The sequence below is a fragment of the Micromys minutus genome (assembly GCF_963924665.1).
Source record: "Micromys minutus genome assembly, chromosome: 18".
NCBI lineage: Eukaryota > Metazoa > Chordata > Mammalia > Rodentia > Muridae > Micromys > Micromys minutus.
The window spans coordinates 30411017-30430236 of record NC_137953.1 but is presented as its reverse complement, the minus strand read 5'-3'; the positions used below and the strand labels follow the sequence as shown (position 1 = coordinate 30430236).

General features: G+C 43.1%; 1 pseudogene across 1 annotated transcript; it reads right to left on the bottom strand.

Moving 5' to 3' along the window:
- Positions 1-3187: 3187 nt before the first annotated feature.
- LOC308432592 (aurora kinase A-like) lies at positions 3188-19019 on the bottom strand (annotated as a pseudogene). The gene is made up of 2 exons: positions 18777-19019; positions 3188-4345 (listed from the first exon to the last, which is right to left on the bottom strand). The product of its transcript is annotated as an aurora kinase A-like (transcript).
- Positions 19020-19220: the final 201 nt, after the last annotated feature.

Below are 19220 nucleotides of genomic sequence, written 5' to 3'. Positions count from 1 at the left end.
TAAATATCGATGCAGTACAAAGAGATGAAGGAATTAAACAAGACAAACTAAAAAGGAGTTCACAAGTATACAAGATTATTTTATTTAAATCTTTATTATTTGTAAGAAATCCATGACAATTGGGAAGACTGAAGACCTGTATTTTTGAGATAATAAAACCTAAAAGAGTAAATGCTGATGTGCATCACAATGTAAGTTCAATGCCTTATCTCCTCGGAGACTTATAACTCTGTGAAGGGGTTCAGACAAGTGCTGCTGTCACCATACTTGAGAGGCTGCAAGACTTATCAAAGTTAATGGTAGTGAGGAGAGGTAGGATTTGAACCTAAGTCTTCTTTTAAAAGCACTTCCTGTGTCGGGTCACTGATACTCAACTCACATAGAATGAAGGGTTAAGACCCTCAGCTCTGAATTAAATGCCAACACTGTATTTCCTGCCACACACCGTGAGTATACTCTGGAAAGAAAGAGTAGGGGACGTTTCTAGAGCCTGTGTTCATCTCTAGGTTGACTCCTGGAAGAGGTTGAAGGATGGATACACAGAGAGATGGCAGGGAAAAGACTGGGGAAAAGCCCAGCCTCATTTAGCCCTGGAAAGGCAACATGCTGAAGTACCCTTGGCAGCATGCTGGGCTTGCCTTTGTCACAGCCAGGACCTTATTGAAGTGCCACGTGGCTATGCCACCTTCAAATCCATTCCCCTGTCCTGGGTGCCGAAGAACAGCCATCTCTTCTTTTCCCCCTAAGCTCCTGCATCCCTTTGGAAACTGGGTGCTGGCTTTCCCTACTCCAGATGTAAATGACTTGTTCGTGCTGATTTTCGGGAGCTGGGTTCAAGCAAGGTGAGCTTGAAAAACAGGTGGTCCCTGGGGCTCCTCTGTGATGGGAAAGAACAATGAAGGTGTGAGAGAGGCTGGAATGAAAAAAATGTAGTGTTTTCTTCAGAGAAATTAAACGTCTGTGTCCCGATAATGTAGCTTTGCTTAACCGAGTAGAGAACCTGGGGAGTGTTTCAGGTACAAATTATTCTGGACCCCAGGGAGGGCTTAGGGGGATGCCATCTTTCCTCTAGCAAAGTGCTCAGGAGAGCAGACCCTTCTCCTGATTTGATCCAGAGTCAACCAGCACCAAATCCTGGGGTATGGAATGATGCTGTCCAATAGCCCTGTGCTGACACTGTTGGCCCTGCCACAGAGATGGTCACGCTGCTGATACAGGTAGAATGGAGATAGCTTTCCTAAGTTTACTCCATCCAGGACCTCACAAACACAAAGGCTACAGCCAGTCTCTGATGCCACTACCATCCTCTTCTAGCAATGTAGTCTGCTTCCCAGGGCACAGACTTTGTCAACTGGACTGGAGTCCATATTTCAACCCCCAGAGCTCCCTAAGTCTAGTACTTTGAATTACAAAGAATCCCCACCCCCCGCTGTTCATTTGGCAGCCTTGCAAGTAAAGGCATGTTATATTAAAGGTAAAACTTGACAAGTAGTCCCTTATTCTATAACAGGCATTTAGAGTGATAAAAATAAGTTGTTGATTAAATAAACAACAAACAGAAACAATGACAGAGATCTAAATAACACCCACAGAATCAATGCTATCTAATCTACAAAGTACTCAGATCATCTGAAAACCATCAGAGCCTTTCGTCTTGAAATGTCACTATTACTCACTATGATAAGAGTTGTCATTCTAATGAATTGTTTAGGGTGAGATAAAACAGCTTTTACCTTCTGTTCTCATTGGAGAACCATGCATGAACCAACCAGAAGCCCATGCTTGGTGTCCATTAAGGACCTAGATGTATTTTGCTGAGGAGAGACTTAAGTGGGCATAATGCACGGTGACATCATTATACCTTGACAAATAGAAATTATATCAGGCCTTCTTCTTCCCTTTTCATTACCAAGAATGATTTATTTTTGTGGCTTTCAATTCATAAACCTATGGATTGTCTGTAAAGTTGAAACCCTTTTTAAATTTGCAACATGCAGTCTGGGTGGTTAATAGCATTCATGATCCATGCTATATAATGTTATTGGCACCACTCTCCGTAAAGGTGCATTATAAACAGGAGCTGGAAATTTATAGCAAGTGAATTTGTGAGCCGCATATGCCTGGTCTTGTTTCCCAACCAGCCATAATGCTAAGTTATCATAAGTGACGTGACACGTGACCCTGCTCCATTTCATCTTCATCAAACGTGGAATGATCCTGGACGGTCTTGGAATGAAAACTTACAGAGTCAATAGAATTGTTTGTATCATGGAAAATAGGCACAGCCCCTCCCGACACCTTTGTTCTTCTAGCAAATGCTGTGTGTGTCTCCAGGAGTTGATTATTTTTAGTATATGTGCCCCGCAATGCCTGGGGATTCCCATGAAATTTTCTGTTATTACCCAAGATTCCATCTCTCTCGTCTACCCCATGCACTGGAGCTTGTGCGTTCGAATGTGTAAAGAGAGCATGTGTATGCTTACACAATCTACTTCCCAGTTTAGAGTGCAATTACAAAATAAGCCCTTGGAGTTTGGGGCTGAGATCTGAATCAGTTGCTGCTGGAAATTAAATATATGGTGTACTTTGTCTATCTAGGACCTGAAATGGGAGTTTAAAGGATTGCATGAAGAGTGGTGTATGTGTGTGTGTGCATATATGTGTGAATATATGTATGTTTGTATATGTGTGTATATATGTATGTGTGTGTATGTGTGTATGTGTGTGTATATGTGTATATGTGGGTGTGTGTATGCATATGTGTTTGCATATATGTATGTGTGTTTGTGTGTGTATGTGCGGTTACCTAAAACAAAAGCAGGCTGAAGAGGAAATCAGTCTGTGTTGAAGAAAGAAGGGCTCGAGATTAAGGCAGCTGAAGGAAAAGACAGGCTTGAAAGTGAGGGGCCTGTGGTACTGAGCTGCATCTTTAGTGGGTATTGTGTGAAGGGCACACGGGCAATGAGAGCTAAGTTGCTGGAGCAGGGGGTGTGCAGGTTGGGGGTGACGAGGGTGTGGCTGAAGGAGGCTTGCCTATGAAGTGAGAACCTTCCCTCCAGATTACTAAATCAGGAAAAGCAGCATGGTTCTTGGGGGCTGGGCAACAGGTGGGGTTTCCTGGTTGCAAGGTCAAGGACTAGTTGCTCAGCAAGATACCCAGAAGGCAGCTTCAATGGCTCCAGAACCCCTAAGATGATTTGCTAATTGGTTCTTGGCTATTGTGGCCAGTTGGAGATTTTTGATGACTTAGCTGTGATCAGAGGGTACTCAAGGACTTCCTCCTTTGGTTTGAGTTGGACTTTTACAGTCTTGAAGTGACACCCCTGGCTCCCTCTGTCACAAAGTCAGGGAATGTGAATTCAACCCATGATATCCTTCTGTGGGTAAGTGTGTGCCTCGAAGGAGGCATTCCCACTAGGAACTCATAGCGGAGAGCACGGAGGTTCCAGAGGTCCACCTTCTCATCATGCATCCGGCCTTCAGTCATCTCCGGGGCAGGTAGTTCAGGGTGCCACACAGTGTGGTTTTCCTGGAGCATGTACAGACCATCTGGAGTCTGCAGTCTTCACCTCCCCATTTGTCTCAAGAATGGGGTTCTCTAGTCTAATGTCTCTGTGAATGACAATAAAGACTAAACATTTACAGAGCTGCTCTCTGCTCCTCAAACTTGGAGAGTTTTTGAAGCACTCTATAGATTGTCCAAGGGACACACATATTCTATCTAGAATTAGATAAACTCTGGTGGCATCACAGAAATACCCATATGGTCTGAGGATGTTGGGGTGCCTCGGGAGGGACTGAATCTCTGTTTCTCTTCCCAGCTGGCGTTCCACACCTGTCTTCCCCACCTGTGTCTTAAATAGCATCTTCAGAGCCAGGATGAACTTGCTTTGCTTTTCCCTGGCCAAATAAACATTTCCAAACTTCCTTTTCCTAGCGGGCAGCCAATGTCAAAAATCTTCCAAAGCCTTTTTGAGTCTTCAGTTTTCTGTATGGGCGCCTGTTCCTTTTCAGAAGTATTTCCCAAGGCTGCAGGCTGTGGGCTGCTCCACTCTTCTTGGGGTTACTGAGCAGGGAGACAGGTGGAGGAACGCTGGCAGCTGGCCACTGCCTTAGCACCAGCTTCTGACCTGTGACAAGTTTCTATGTTTGCAGAGGGACATGCTGGGAGTTGGAAGGACACAGGACCCTCTGGGCCTGGCCACTGCTCGCCAGTTCTAGGCTACGAGAAGGAATCTGCTCGGTCACCAAAGACTCATTTTGGACTTAAGGGAACGGTGGTCTTAACAGGCCTGGAATCATACTTTTCTTTACATCTGACCACGTCACAGGCAGGAATCTGCTTCTAACCAAAGCCTCCCAGTGATCCTGGTAACTCGGACTTGCCAGTTTTTGAGTGTGATTAAAGAAGATCTTAGAGGTTTGAATCTCTGCACTTTCAGGAACAGAGTCTGAACCCAAGGCCTTGGCTGCCTGTAGTGGTACAGGCATGGAGGGAGGGAATGCTGTGGGTCAGATGGGAAGAGTTTGCTTCAAGTTTATGAAAAGCAACAAATGTAACTTGTGAACATCCAAAAAAATTGCAACAGTTGATATTTATGTGCCACTAATTTTAAAAGAATCTAGAGTGATTACCAGTGTATCTGGTGTTATGGGTTTTCTTGTAACTCCCAAACACATTGAGAGCCCAGTCCCTTGTACCTGTGAAGGTGGCCCTGCTTAGAAATGGCATCTTTATAGATGGGGAAGTAAAGCTGGAGCCATCCCGATTGGTGTTAATCAAATGCCTGGTGTCCTTATGAAAATGGAAAATTTGGGCACCTAGAGAAACTGAGAGAATGCATAGGAAGATTGAAATCAGGTAACAAAAAAATGCAATGGATGGCCAGCCTGTAAAACTGCTGGACTCCAAGAAAAGCGATGGTCTTTCCCAGACATCAGACTCAATCAGCTTTGTCCACACCAGGCCCACAACATGACCTTCCAGCCTCCAGAACTGTGGGACAGTATGTTCCATTGTCTAAGGCACCAGTCAGTGTGTGTTATTCACAGTGGCAGCTCTACTAACCAAGGTCATGGAGAACTGAGCCATGCTTTGTCCTCTTCCACTGTCTAACGCATGCTGTAAGCTTTGGAAGTGGGCACTTCTTTTTTTCTAAATGTCGAGGTTTGCAGCACACGTCCCACAGGAACCCTCCCTGGCCTCCCTCTACCCTGCACCCACACGGGGCTGACTATTTTCCAAGAAAGTGATAGATTTTATCTTTCAGATGGTTTTTGAACATCTCTTTGCCATCTTCTCATTTAGGAAGAGCCACCAGCATGAGCCTTGGCATGGGGTACCAGTTTGATGTCCCATCTTTGGGCAGCTTTTTGGAGACATGGGGGCATCTGTAAGCAGTGAGTGGCTACATGTCATTATTAATTCTCTTTGTGGAAAATGACTCCAGGGTACCAGATCCTTCTCTTCATCTCCTAATAAATAAGAAACTCAGTTATCCGATTATCCATCCAGGAGTAAAACCAAGCATTGTATCAAAACCGGAGTCAGGCAAAGAAGTCATGGCCATGAGGGAGTAGCAAAAGGCTGGGTTCCTTCTTTATATATTTATGTACAGTTATTGTATTTTCTCCCGTAAAAGCTCCCAGAGACAAAGTGTCAAAGCAAAGTTTATTTGCAGTTTCTCGGCTACACCCCCAACCCCTTGATCCCATTCTGGTGAGACACTTCCTTTAAGCATCTTCAGGCTGCCAGATGTTTGTTACCTCCTGCTCAAACTCTAATTCATTGCTGTCAGGGTTCGGGCTTTGGCAGCTGGAGCTCTGAAAGCATTGAGAAATTCTCTTTGGTTCATTAGGCAAATCTTCAAGGCCACATACAGCTCTGGCCCAGTTAAAATGTTTATCCTTTTAAGAAGGCCCTTCATCACGCTAACTCTGGCCCCATAGAGAAATTGATGCTTGCCCCTTGGCTGTTGATTAAGCTTCCACTGGCAGTCCAGCCCATATGGGTGGCTCAGTGGGACAAACCACAGGCTGCTCTTCCACACGTGTGGCCCCTCCCTTTGCTCACTGCAGCCTATTGCCTAACTGGTAAGGCCACAGGACCTCAAGAATGAGGCTCTTTACAGACAAGCCTGGATACTTGTACCTTCTCTAATTATTTTCCTGCTTTGTTGCCTGATCACTCCAGAAAAGAATGGCCAGGGCCTGAGTTATTCATGCACTGCCTTGGTGTGCCCTGGTTCTGCATGTGACCATGACAGGTGCTCACTATCTGGCTTTTTTGTTCTGTTTTGGCAAACTTGACCATAAGTAAAAACATAGCTCATATGTAATTTTCAGCCCGGGGAGTTCACTAGTTACCTAGTTGATCAGCAGATACTGTCCCTTCTTTCTTACCTATACATCCCATTTGGTTCAGGTTTACAATCAGCTGCCTGGCCCTCCTCCGAAATCAGGAATGGTCACGTGATGAATTGCCAGTAGATGAGACAAAAACAACAGTCTCTAGGTGAGAAATTTTTTTTTTTTTTAGAAAATGTTTAGTTGGCAATGGATTTATTTCCTTCTTCCTCATGTTTTAGTGGAGTCTTTGAGTGTGATTTCAGAGCAGCACTGAGTGATAAAACCTGTACCGATGGAGATGTGTAGTGTTGGTTAGTTTCTTTGTCAGCTTGACAGAAACTAGAAACACCCAGGAAGACAGACCTCAACTGAGGGACTGCCTCCATCAGACTGGCCTATGGACATGTCTGTAGAATACTTAGTAAGTTGCTAAGTGATGTAGGAAGACCCAGTTCACTGTGATCTATATGATCCCTAGCCAGGGCTATGCAGGAAAAGTAGCTGAGCAAGCCCAGAAGCAGCACTCCTTCATGGTCTCTGCTTCAGTTCCTGCCTCCAGGTTCCTGCTTTGAGTTCCTGTCCTGACTTTTCTCAGTGATGAGCTATTACCTAGAAGTGTAATAGTAAATATTGTGTTTCCCCTTAAGTAGGTTAAAGCATCAGAAAACAAACTAGAACATGAGTTCAGTAGTTCTGAATAGCTAGTGAACACTTGAAATGTTGCTACCGTGAGTCAGAAGCTGAAGCTGTGGTCATGTAGTTCTTTCTTTCTTTTTCTTTTTTTTCTTCTGCATGCCTTCATCCTGGAAACCTGACTGGGATATCCATGGGATGAAGAAAGGATGGATGCACAGGCATAGGTGCAGAAAGGTCAGGATGGGGTGGGCTGTGCTTGTTCTGCATTGGAGAGCATAGGAATGCATGAGAGCCCTCTCTGCAAGACAATGAGAAAAATGCTCTCCAGGAGCCCCATGGCCACTGGGTAAAGCTAACAGCTTGTCACTAAGAGAAACAAGCCCAGTCCAGCTGTGCCTCTGTTGCTGCATCAGTGGGGTTGCACACGGTCACACAAGATACTCTGAATGGAATCTCAGACTCTGGGTGGAATCCTTGTGGGTGGATCAGTTTTGTCAGCAGAGCACAAGGCTTTTCCTTCATTGAAGGATCTGCTGCTTGATTTGGGAAGGTTTTCATTTTCTTAGGCTAATGTTTTCATATGTCCTACTTAAACACTTTGATAGACATAACAATAAGGAATATTTATATAGTATGGTGTGATATACTGATACAAATGCATACTGTGTAACAGTTAAAGAAAGATAATAAGTGTAGGGCTGGGGACATGGTTTTACCATTAGTGTTTAAAGCTCACATCCCAAATGACAAGATAATAAGTATGCACATCACTTTTCACTTTTGGGTGTTTGTCCCCAAATGTATCTTTGAAGGTGAACAGTTTGAATCCCAGCTCTGCTGATAAGGTCTTGGTGAGCTCAAACTGTGTGGCTAGTTCTTCCGTGCTGCCCCCTTTTCATTCTCTTCCTCTCTTGAATGGCAGGATGGCTATGAGGACTACACACTCAGAGAGAGACCAGCTGAGGTTGCCAGCATCTGTTACTTTGTTTCCTGTTGCTACCTAAACAGCATGGTCAAAAGCAACTTGGGGAGAAAAAGACTTGTTTCTTTTATTTCCACAACCACCATCCATCTCCGGGTGAAGTCAAGGCAGGAACCTGGAGGCAGGAACTGAAGCAGAGGCCAAGGAGGAAGCTGCTTACTGGAATCCTCAGCTTGCTTTCTTACACAGCCCCAAACCATCTGCCCAGGAATGCTCTCAGTGAGCTGGGCCTCCCACATCAATCATCATCCAAGACAAATGCTCTGCAGACTGCTCACAGGCTAATCTGACGGAGGCACTTTCCTTAGATGAGTTCATTCTTCTAAGGTGTCTTGATGCCAGGCTGACAAAAACTAACCAGTGCGTAGTGTCAGTTCATTTTGGTCCTCCCTCCTAGTGCTACGGGTGGAACCCAGAGTCTTGTACATGGTGCACAAATGCTATACCCTAACGTGCACCTCCAGCCTCTAGATCCTTAAGGGAGAAACATCTTGGTACCCTGCTACTTTTGGCTGGATAAGGATAACAAGATCTTTGTTTTTGTTTTTATTTTGTTTGTTATTTGTTGTTGTTCATCTACTTTAATGTTTAAAGGATTTAAGGAGGATGGGTAGATCGTTGAAGAAGGAGGCTGATTTGATCTTGTGAGAGCATCTTGTTAACCCTTTCAGTGCCTGGGACTCTGGATCTTAAAGCTTTAAGAGGCTGAGTGGCCACCCAACACAACTTGCTTCAGTGATTCTATGGCATGTACCAGGGTACCACATTCTCATCTTAAAAGATCCCTCTTTCTCAAAGATACTTATCCAGACTCTGTGGGTATTCAGAAGTGTATGGAAGTCAAGAGCACTGAGGTGACCTTTTGAGAACTCTTACAGAGTAAAGGGAGGCAAAAGGATGTTTGGATGAGAAATGTGCCCCAGAGGCCCAGGTATTTAAACACCTGATCCCCAGTTGGCGGGGCTGCTTGGGAGGTTTAGAAGGCATGTCTGTGCTAGTGGAGCTGTGTCTCTAAGGGTTAGTTTTGAGCTTCTGTAGTATTGCTCTAATTCCAGTTCCCTTTCTCTGCTTCATGCTAGTGTTGAAGATGTGAGCTCTCGGTTCCCTGCTCCTGCTGCCCTGCCTGCCACTCTCTGCTGAGCTTACTTCCTAATCCCTTGGAAAAGGTAAACCAAAAATAAACTCTGCCATCTATAATTTGCCTTGGTCCTGTTGCTTTATCACAGCCACAGACACATAGTAACTGGAGGACTCTTCATCTGATGGTACAGGCCAGTAGCTTCCATGAAGGGATAGTAAGTTTCAGGTCCACCACTCACTATGTTTGTTACAATGTGGCTTTGGCTAAATTACTTAAGAGCCTCCCATCTTACTCTTGTTTTCTTGCTCTCTTGCTCCTCTCTTGCTCTGCCTTTCTGCCCTACTCCCCCTTTTTCCACTTGATTATGGCTGGCCTCTACCCCCCTCCCCCATGCCTCTACTACCCTGTTAACTCCCCTCTCCATGCCTTGAATAAACTATTCTATACTATATATATTCTCCCATCTTGTGTTGATTTCAAGGTAAGGGGTTCTCAGGGCCGATTTCAAATTTGTTGAGGTCATCCACACACTGAAACACTAATATTCTAACTGAACATTTTTTTCATGTTTCTAATAAACACGAATTAAGTGAATTTAGACCTGTCCAAAATGCTGTTCCTGGAAATATAGAAGATCAATAGAGAACTCTGAAGAGTCCTCTCACCTGTAGTAATTGTTATTATAATATTGGACTTACCTTCATCTGTAGAAATAGTGTCCAAACTTTTGTACAAATTGCACATTTGTGTGTATTTTGAGAGTCAAGCCACAACTACTTGGTCTGTAAAGGGAACTCTGAGGCTGGGGAATGCTTCTCTGGGAGCTTGCTAATGATGGACTCTGGCTAAATCATATGAAGACCTGGTGATTTAGAGAATCCCCCTGACAAGAGAGAAGTATTCAGAGAAACATTGGTCCTATCAGAGCTTCAGCATCAAGGGCTCTGGATGCCACATTGCTCAGAGTCCTCTCATGTGTTTAGTCACAAGTGTGACAATGACATCATCAGATAGTCTCTTTCAAATTAGCTGGCTGAAAGCAACCATAATTGAATTCAAGTGTTCCAGACTTTGGAGGGTGTGAACTTTTGTGTCTGCCCAAATGTGTTGGGAAAGTGTTGTGTTGTCTGAAGACAACAGATCATTTTTGTGCCTGGTTCACATTGTCCCTGCAAGTCACCTCGCATGACTTTGGTTATACTTCAGAATAGGGTCAATGTAAGACTGTACTCATAAGTACATGATGCGGACAAATACATACACATTATGTAAGCCTGAATGATGCTTCTGGCCATAATAAAACCATGCTTGTGTGTGAGAGACAAATGTACAATTAGAACTAAGCTATCTGCCACGGTTAAAGCCTGGCTTTAGTTGTAGGTGAATAATTGGGTCCCAAACTGCTTTTAGGATGAAAACTTTTCTCTCTCTGTGATCAATGGTTATTTTAACTGAGGAATAAAAAAAAAATAGACAAAGTAATGAGTTACCAGAGTCAAGTGGGAAATAGAAGTAACATCGAGATTCAGACACCTTTCCACATGCTTCTACTGCTTTCTGAGCCCAAAGAGAATACTTGAGTAGTTTTTCAAACTTTTCAATTAGCATCTGGGAAAAACCATTAATCTGCTCAGTAAGAAATAATGCTGTAGCAATGTGGTATTAATCTCTCTCTCTCTCTCTCTCTCTCTCTCTCTCTTTCTCTCTCTCTCTTTCTTTATTCCTTCCTTTCTCTTTCTTTCTTTCTTTCTTTCTTTCTTCCTTTCTTTCTTCCTTTCTTTCTTTCTTTCACCTTGAGAGAAGGTCACCATAGCAAAGTAACAGTAGTGGGCTCATCCCCAAGAGAAGAGTTACACCACGCCCATCAGCACAGTGATAGTCATGGGTTTACACCTAGGGTACGTGAGTTCCTCAATCATAGGTTTTTGGCCAGATTTACAGGAGTAGGCATGCATTTCCTCCTTCATTGTAGGCTTTAAGTCCTATCAGAAAGGGGTAGGTTACTTCATAACATTCCTACCACCACTGAACCCAAGGGAATGTCTTGCTACACTGGAAATGATTAGAGTTCGGTGTTTACAATTTGCAAATACTGTTTGGTGATTTCCCCTCTCCTGCCCAAGTGCTTACATAATAGCACATTCTGGTCCTGAGAAAGCTAGCTATCGGAAAATGTCCTGGTTAGAACCATGTTAGACTTCTCCATGTCTTGCCACCAAGGAGTCTGTGTATTCAACAATAGATCTGTACCATCAAAATATGGAAGGCAGCCAAAGCAATGGCAGTGGCTTTTATTCTTTTGTGGGTGCCCAGGATGACCCTCCTCAACAATCTGAGGGGAGATATCCCACACCTGGCCCTGGGCTTTTGATTTTAAAGCCCTTGATTTTAACATTGCTCTGCCTTCTCCCTCTGTGGTTGTTAATCACCATATGAACATACTGCTAGGTGTGTCTGAAAGGGTTTTGGTGAAGAGAGGAGACTCATTCTGAATGTAGGAAGTACCATGGATGGGCTGAGATATTAGTTTGGATGATAAGGTGAAAGAGAGCAGAACACTAGCCCTTATCTTTCTCTGCTTCCTGACCGTGGATGCTATGTGACGAACTGTCTTGAACCTCGACGCCGTGATTTCTCTGCTATGGTAGGCTGTCTCCTCTCAACTGTAAACTGCAAGATGCCTGCCCCCTTATGTTACTTCTTCTCAGGGATTTGGTCACAGTAATGAGGACAATAATGGGTTTATCTTTCTTACTCCCTAAGTGGCTATTTTTGCAAGATGCTTTTGATTTGGGTTATTCAGGGAATGTGGCTCTGATGTCCAGTGTACACAGGAGAAACACTTTCCGCATTATTTGTTAGTCTGGAGCTGCAGAGTCCCAAGTTACTCAGATTGTACAGTAAGCTTAGAACGAAGGGATGCAGCCCAAGGGCTGAGGCTGCCAGTTGCCTTGTTTCTTGCTGCAAATGTCCTCTATGAATTTTCTACACTATGGGAAATAGGGTTTTTTTTTTTTTTTTTTTTTAATGAGATTTTTTCTGACAGTGCTAAGCCTGCAATTTAAAAAATTTGTAAAATAAACATATGCGAAATTAACTTTAAAAACCTGTGTTTTTCCACTTGAATAAGTCTCAAAAACCTTTCAAAGACATATTCTATAGGATATCAAATGTGCTTTATAATTCAGACCAAACATTCTAGGATATACTTCCTGTGTATCCTGTTTGGTTAGCTAAAAATTATTTTTCAATAAGTATATGTAAGAACATTGTTTATGTGTTGGTAATGGACAATTCAGTTCAATTTATTTCATATAACTAGGAATATTTTACAGGTAAAACAGAATGTTATATGCTGGAAAAAAAATCAGTCCACATTCACAGAAATGAACAGTGTCTTTGGGGGACCTGGGTAGCCCATGTGTTAAGGGAACCTTGATCTCAACAAGCAAAGATTCGATGTAGCAAGATGGTCTTTTTGGGGTGTCTGACTGTAACAGAGACATGCCATAGAAGTGAACAGGGCAAGCCCTGAGCTTTGAAGGCAAGCAGGCTAAGAAGGGGGAGAGGGCCCAGACTTATTGGCTGGCACGGTGCTCCGCACACTACATGATGGTCTATTCTATCTGTTTCAGAAGAAAATGGGGAGAAGTCAGAGGCTGTGGACAGATTGTGAAACATTCTGTTCTTTTTGCAAAGAAACACTCGAGGGAGGAGAAAAAGAGGAAGACAAGATGAGGATAAATGGGAAGAAGCAGAAAGAGGAAAGGAAGAGAAAAAGCAAAAGGAGAATCAGGCCTGGTTTTCATTCCCTAAGGAAGTGTTCTCAACAATACAGAAACACATTCTGGGGGAAGAGATTAAGAAATACTCACAAGCAGTCGAGATTTTGCCTCTCAGCAGTTCTGACTGTCTATAGCTTCCGCAGAGCTTCAGGTGAATTTTATTTGATCAGAAAGACCAGGTGCCCGGCACTGCCCTTAGTTGGGTTTCCTGTCTCACTGTGTATTGAGCAGAGCTGAGGCCATTCCAGGGTCTCAGGTGCCACTTTCCCGTGATCACCTGTGATCACACATGTATTGGATTTTTTAGGCCCCAGTAGATTAGCCCTAATGGGAGTCATCAAAGCTTGCAGAGTTATCCAAGTTCGAAAAGTTTTTACCTTTTCTATTTCCTGCTTAGCAGTAAGACTGGCTTTTGGAAAAAGTCAGATAAGTTAAATGGGTAGGTATGGAACCTTAGTGTTTGAAAGTAGAGATAGGTTTTGTTAAGCTTAGAAGCTCTTGAAGAATTCTCTGAAACTGGTGAACAGCATTAAGCTCTAGTCCTTGCCTCCCTTTGGTCTGTTATATGACCGATGTGAGCTAGATGCAAGCTGAACAGCCGGAGGTTTGGAATGAGAGAAGGGAGAGATCACAGTGAGGCAGTGAGCTGCTGGTGATAAGACAAGAATCTTGCTGGTTTTTTTTTTTTTTTTTTTTTTTTTTGGAAAACAAAGCAAAATGCTGTCAAAAGTCCCTGTTGCTTTTCTGAAACCTTTCTCCTATCAAATCTAAGGTTCACAATGAGGAACTTTTCCTGACATTTCTCAGAAAACCCTGGCCTCCTAAAAATCCCCCCCCCTCCCAGGGGAAAAACTGTCAAGAAATAGGAACAAGGGAAAAAAAAGTATAATGCTTCTGTGAGAATTAGAGCTTAGTAATTGGCATAGTCACAAGACTGATTAAAAGACTCCCCCGGCATCAGATGATGGGAAAGATCTGGAAGTGTTAACACCTGAATTCTGGGGTGACACCGTGGCTCTAGGAATTTGTTTAGGAGCACAGTGAAAAAATGACCTAGCCCCTGAGCTAACTTTGCATGTGGCTGAGGCTGCTATGAACATGTGTCCTGGCTGATGCTAGTGGTGACTCATTCTTGAAAATAGAAGAAATGTTAAGAGTTCTTTGTGCATTGTATCCTTCCTACAGGTCCCTTGTTTAGGGTTTCAGGAAACAGTGGGTTTGGAGAGTGAGGTGAGGCTTTGAGTTGGCAGTTAAACTTCAGTATGATGTAGTGTTCTTTTTTTAAAGATTTATTTATATATAAGTACACTGTAGCTGTCCTCAGTCACACCAGAAGAGGATATCAGATCCCATTACAGATGGTTGTGAGCCACCATGTGGTTGCTGGGATTTGAACTCAGGACCTCTGGAAGAGCAGCCAGTGCTCTTAACCGCTAAGCCCTCTCTCCAGCCCCTATGTAGAGTTCTTAAGTTTGCAGGGTGATCTGACTACAGTTGGGTTGCTCCGAGTGTATGTAGGTGTTTGTCACAACTCACCCATTTTCTACAGACGACACTTCTTTGTAAGTCCTGTTAACGTGGACTCTCTGTTCACTAAACAGTCCTTTAGATATCTGTGATGAGTGAAGTGTGTAGAAATGTTGAACGTGTCTTAAGAATGGTTTATGGCTTGGAGAATTCCAGGGAGTTTCCCGATATTCTGGGCTCACAGCAGAATTTCTCACCAGTTTCATTTAGGAAACTGGAAGCCCCCCTCAGACCAGTTTCTGATCTCCTGTAAATAATCTGCCATCCTCGAGATGGAGACCAACACCTCTCATACTACGGTCCTGATGCAGCAAATGTTTTTCTTTTAGATGAACCTGAAACCTGTATGAACAGCCATATACTTTAGACATAAGTGTCTTAGCCATTAAACATAGAGAGGAGGGATTATTTGATTCATGGTTCTAAGCCTGAATTTAAAGCCAGTTCCCAGGATAAATTTGAGTGTGTACTTATCTCTGTCCAAGTGTGTCCTCACGAGCACCCATGTCCTGTGTGGGCAAAGTCGGCCAGCATTCTCTCCGTGTGAAGGGAATCGGTGTTGTTTCCTTTGTGTTTGTGTCTTGATTTCCCTGTGGCTCTGAGCCACAGTGTGGAGTTTTACCATGTAAATTTGAAACATTAAAGCCATGGGGGATTGCATTGGCTTATCTCTATGATCTGATTATAATGCTCCCATGAGAAGCAGAACATTTATCATATGTCATTGCTTTGGACTGGGTTTAGACCACAGCTTTATTAAAGGATCTTTATTAAATAGACTTTAGTTTGGACATAAAACAATTTTGTTTGCCCAGGCCTCATTTGTTCAGAAGGAGCATCACACATTTCTACTGAACATTCCAGGGTCAAATCTTGTGCGAGAAAGTGAAAGCTCGAATCACCACACATTTCTAACCAGCGGTTGACTTTCCCTAAAGAGCTTCAAAAATATATTGGTTTGTGTATTTTAGAGCCTGGAGGTAGGCAGGGCTGACTTTTGCCTCCTATAGAACAGGAAGACATTTCCATGTTTAAGTTGGTATTTGGCATAGGTGTTGTGTTAGTTTACAATTACTATAACAGATACCAAAGACAAGACCTTACCAACTGAAAACGTTTTGACTCGAGGTTTTAGAAATTTCAGCTGATGGCTGGTTGGCTGCCCTAGTTTAAAGCCTGTCTTAAGGTACCACCTTATAGAAGGGAGCACACAGTGAAAAGGGGCATTTATCTCATGACTCGGGACTGGAAAGGAATACATTAATTGGGGGATGGAGGACTAGCACTGTCAGGAAAATGCTTCATTAAGCCCCGAGTTTTATCCTTGGCATCTGTGTGAAAATCTGGGTGTGGTGGCATATGCCTGTCGTCTAGGGAAGGCAGAAACAGGAGGATCCTGGGAGCTTACTGTCTAACCCATTTAGCTGAATCCATGAATTCCAGGTTCAGAGAGAAACACTGCCTCAAAAAATAAGATGAAGAATGATTGGGGAGGATACCCACTCACTGTCAACCTCTGACCTCCATATGCATGTGCACATATAATGTGCGCACGCACCTTCAGACTTTCACACGCACAATAAAAAAAATGCTGTGGAAGTCTGTATATACGGGTCTTTGGATACTATCAAGCCAACGTACCATTAAAAGATACGGCCTGCTTATTTATTCAGGATTCGCAATAATTACTGTGATGTGAGATCATAGTATTATTCAGCCTTTATATTATGTAAGAGCCAATAATCAAAATGTTAGAGGATAATCATTATGGTTAAAACTGGTCAAAGTGTCTCTAAGTAAGGAAGGATTTTAGGACAGAAGTGACAGTAAGGAACTTTCCCACAACGTTGTATTATTACAGAGCAATTAGCCCATTACGGCCTCAATCAATGTCATCTTTTTGCATGCGTATATAGTATGTGTATGTACAGGTGTGCACATATGTGTGTACATTATAGAAATACACACTGCCACAGCCAGCTTTTCATGTTGAGAAGCTTGCTCCCTGACTCACCTGTATTCTCTAAACAGTGGGATTACAGCAGCAGGCTCTCCCATCTACCTGGTATTTGGTATCCGAATGGCCAGAGGTTTGAACTCCAGTCTTCATGCTTAAGTAGCAAACACTTTACCCACCGAACCATCTTATTTAAAATGTACAATTAGGCAAAGTCAAGCTTTATGCTAATATGAACACATTTTTTAGTTAGCAATTTATTTTAAATTATTATTCACTAAATTTTATATTATCTAACACACCATATATAGTATATAAATATATGCGTGTATATAAATAAAATATTGACTCTTTATTACTTTTTGTGACATAGCTTTAAGGAATTGAGATTGTTTATGTCCACAAAACTGAAATGGTGATTATTGGTAGATGCCGAGCAGAGAGTGGTAGTTGGAGAAGTTACTTTTGGTGAAGGACTTTAAATTCCTTAGGCGGTAGATGAAAAAGCTCAGACCACTTTGGCTTAAAGTGGAGAGGGGCTGAGCAAGCATGCCACGTCTTCTAGCTCTGTGTTTCAGGCAGAGCCGGCCTGAACTGATCTGAGCTCTTCACATGTCAGAGGCGATGAAGTTACATTGTTTCTAAGGAAACTATTTGTCCTGCTACGCAGCCTTTGTTTAGAAGTGTTAATAAAGGTCATCTAAGTCCTTGTCATCTTTTGAATTCTGTTGAACAATGCAAAAAAAAATACAATAAAGAGCCATAAACAAACATTTTCACAGAAAGAAAAGTAGGCACAGAAATAAATGGTATAAGACACAATTAAAATGTATATGCTGATATATAAAAAAGCAAAAGCAATACTCACATAAATATATGCTCATAAATAACTCATTTCAACTCCGAAAAAAATCCAAAGACCAGTTATTGGAGTTTTATTTAGTGTAACAGATTTTGAAGACAGGGAATGATACGGATTTAAATTAACTGGCTACTCATTTGAAAAGGGACATTCTCTGGTCTGTATGGGTGGATATGAACAAAAACATACACTCTGCATTGTGGGAACAACTGGCCATCTTGAACTTCTTTGAGAATTATGAAAGTTGTAAATCAACAGAGAAAGAAACCACGGTTCAGCAGACATAGGGACAAGGGGAAGTACCTAATTTTCTTATTGCAAGCAAGGAATAATACAATTATACATAATGAAATTTATTAAACCCGAAAGCTATGGGAAGCCTTGCTTAATCCTTGATTCTGTGGAGGTTCCCTGGGAGAGGTGGGAAGAGGACATGGTGCCTTCCAGGACTGGGTAGTGTGGGGGCAAAGATGAAGACAGAAGAGTCTGTCCCTTCTCTGTCTTTCTGAACTTTAGTGCCCATCGGCTGTATGGGAAGCCGTTCCCTTCTGAGGCCTGTGGAAGCAGATGAGTGCCTACAGAGGCATTTCCAAGGCAAGTACTGTTTCCCAGGGGGAGTCAGCCACCCCGGCTTACTGTCCATTCTCTTCCAATTCCTGCTCCTGGCTATATATCCATGGGTAACTGAGTTGGGAACTCAAGAATAGCCCAGTAGAAAGGGAAAAGAACTTTGAATTCCTTGTATTTGAATTTCTTTTGAACTCTTTATGTCAGAAAGTCCATTACAAACCTTATAGAAAAGGGAATGCAGAAAGCATTTAACATTTTGGATGTTTGAACCAAACAAATGAAAATATTGTAAAACTATCAGATATTGTCTGAATAAATGTTATCAAGGTTTTTAATTATGATTATTTTCAATGACTGCATAGCATAATGCTCATGGGTTTTCTCTGTCACCTCACATAATTCCTCCACTAGGTTATGAGACCCAAAAAATTTAGAAAAAAAATATTTTAAAAAGGTTTATATCTCAAAACTGTGCATACGTGTGTGTGTGTGTGTGTGTGTGTGTGTGTGCACGTGTGCATGTGGCAGATTATGTGCATGTGAATACTGATGGCTTCAGAGGCCAGAAGACCCTCTGGAGCTGGAGTTATAGGTGGTTGTGAGCTGCCTTATGTGGGTGCTGGGAAACAAATCCAGGTGAGTAGTGCATGCTCTCGACAACTAAACCCTCTCTACAGTCTCTTGACAGAAAATATGTTTATGTAGTAGAGATGCCTAAAGTACACAGCTGCCATCTCTAGCTTGGGCCTATCGCCTGAGTCAGTGTAAGTGACTTTGGTCCTAGAGTAGTCCTCCCATCAGACACTGCAGCACAATCTAAAATCGAACGTGTCTTGGCTGATGTTGTAAACTGTCCACTCCGCAGATTACAGTGAAGACACAATAAGACCAGAGCAATGGCCCTAATAGTTCCCAAAAGGACAGTGTCTGGAGAGAGTGAACGGTGTGCAGTACGCCTGGCACTCGGAGGCTCCAGTGCCCGCCCTCTTTCTCACCCAGTCACATCACCCGTCACCGTGTGCAGGTACCTTGTGGGCCTGCGTCCTGGAGGCTTTCCACGGCAACCTCTGGCGAAGGGGAGAAAACTCAGGCAGGGAGGGGAAACTGCCTCCACTGCTGGTGCTGTTCCACTTTCGGGGCTGCGGCTTTAGTGTCTCCAGGATGTGGGGCGGGGCTGAGCCAGCAGGAAACGCAAGGGGTGCAGGGGAGCTTCTTGTGGCGATTTTGGGAGAGCAGGTATCTTCCCCAAGCAGCAGTGTTACAGCTCTCATGGTAGAAGCTCCCAGAAGATGGAGTAATTCCTGCATACCTTTATTCCTTCTGGATAGATCTTTATATACATTTTTGGGGTGGGTCAGGGTCTGACAGTAGGTACTTCCAGTTAGCTTGGCCTAAGAGCTTAGGAGTACTTCATCTACATGTGGGAGGGCGTGGTCCTGCTTCTATGTGACTGATGGCCACAAACCTCTCTA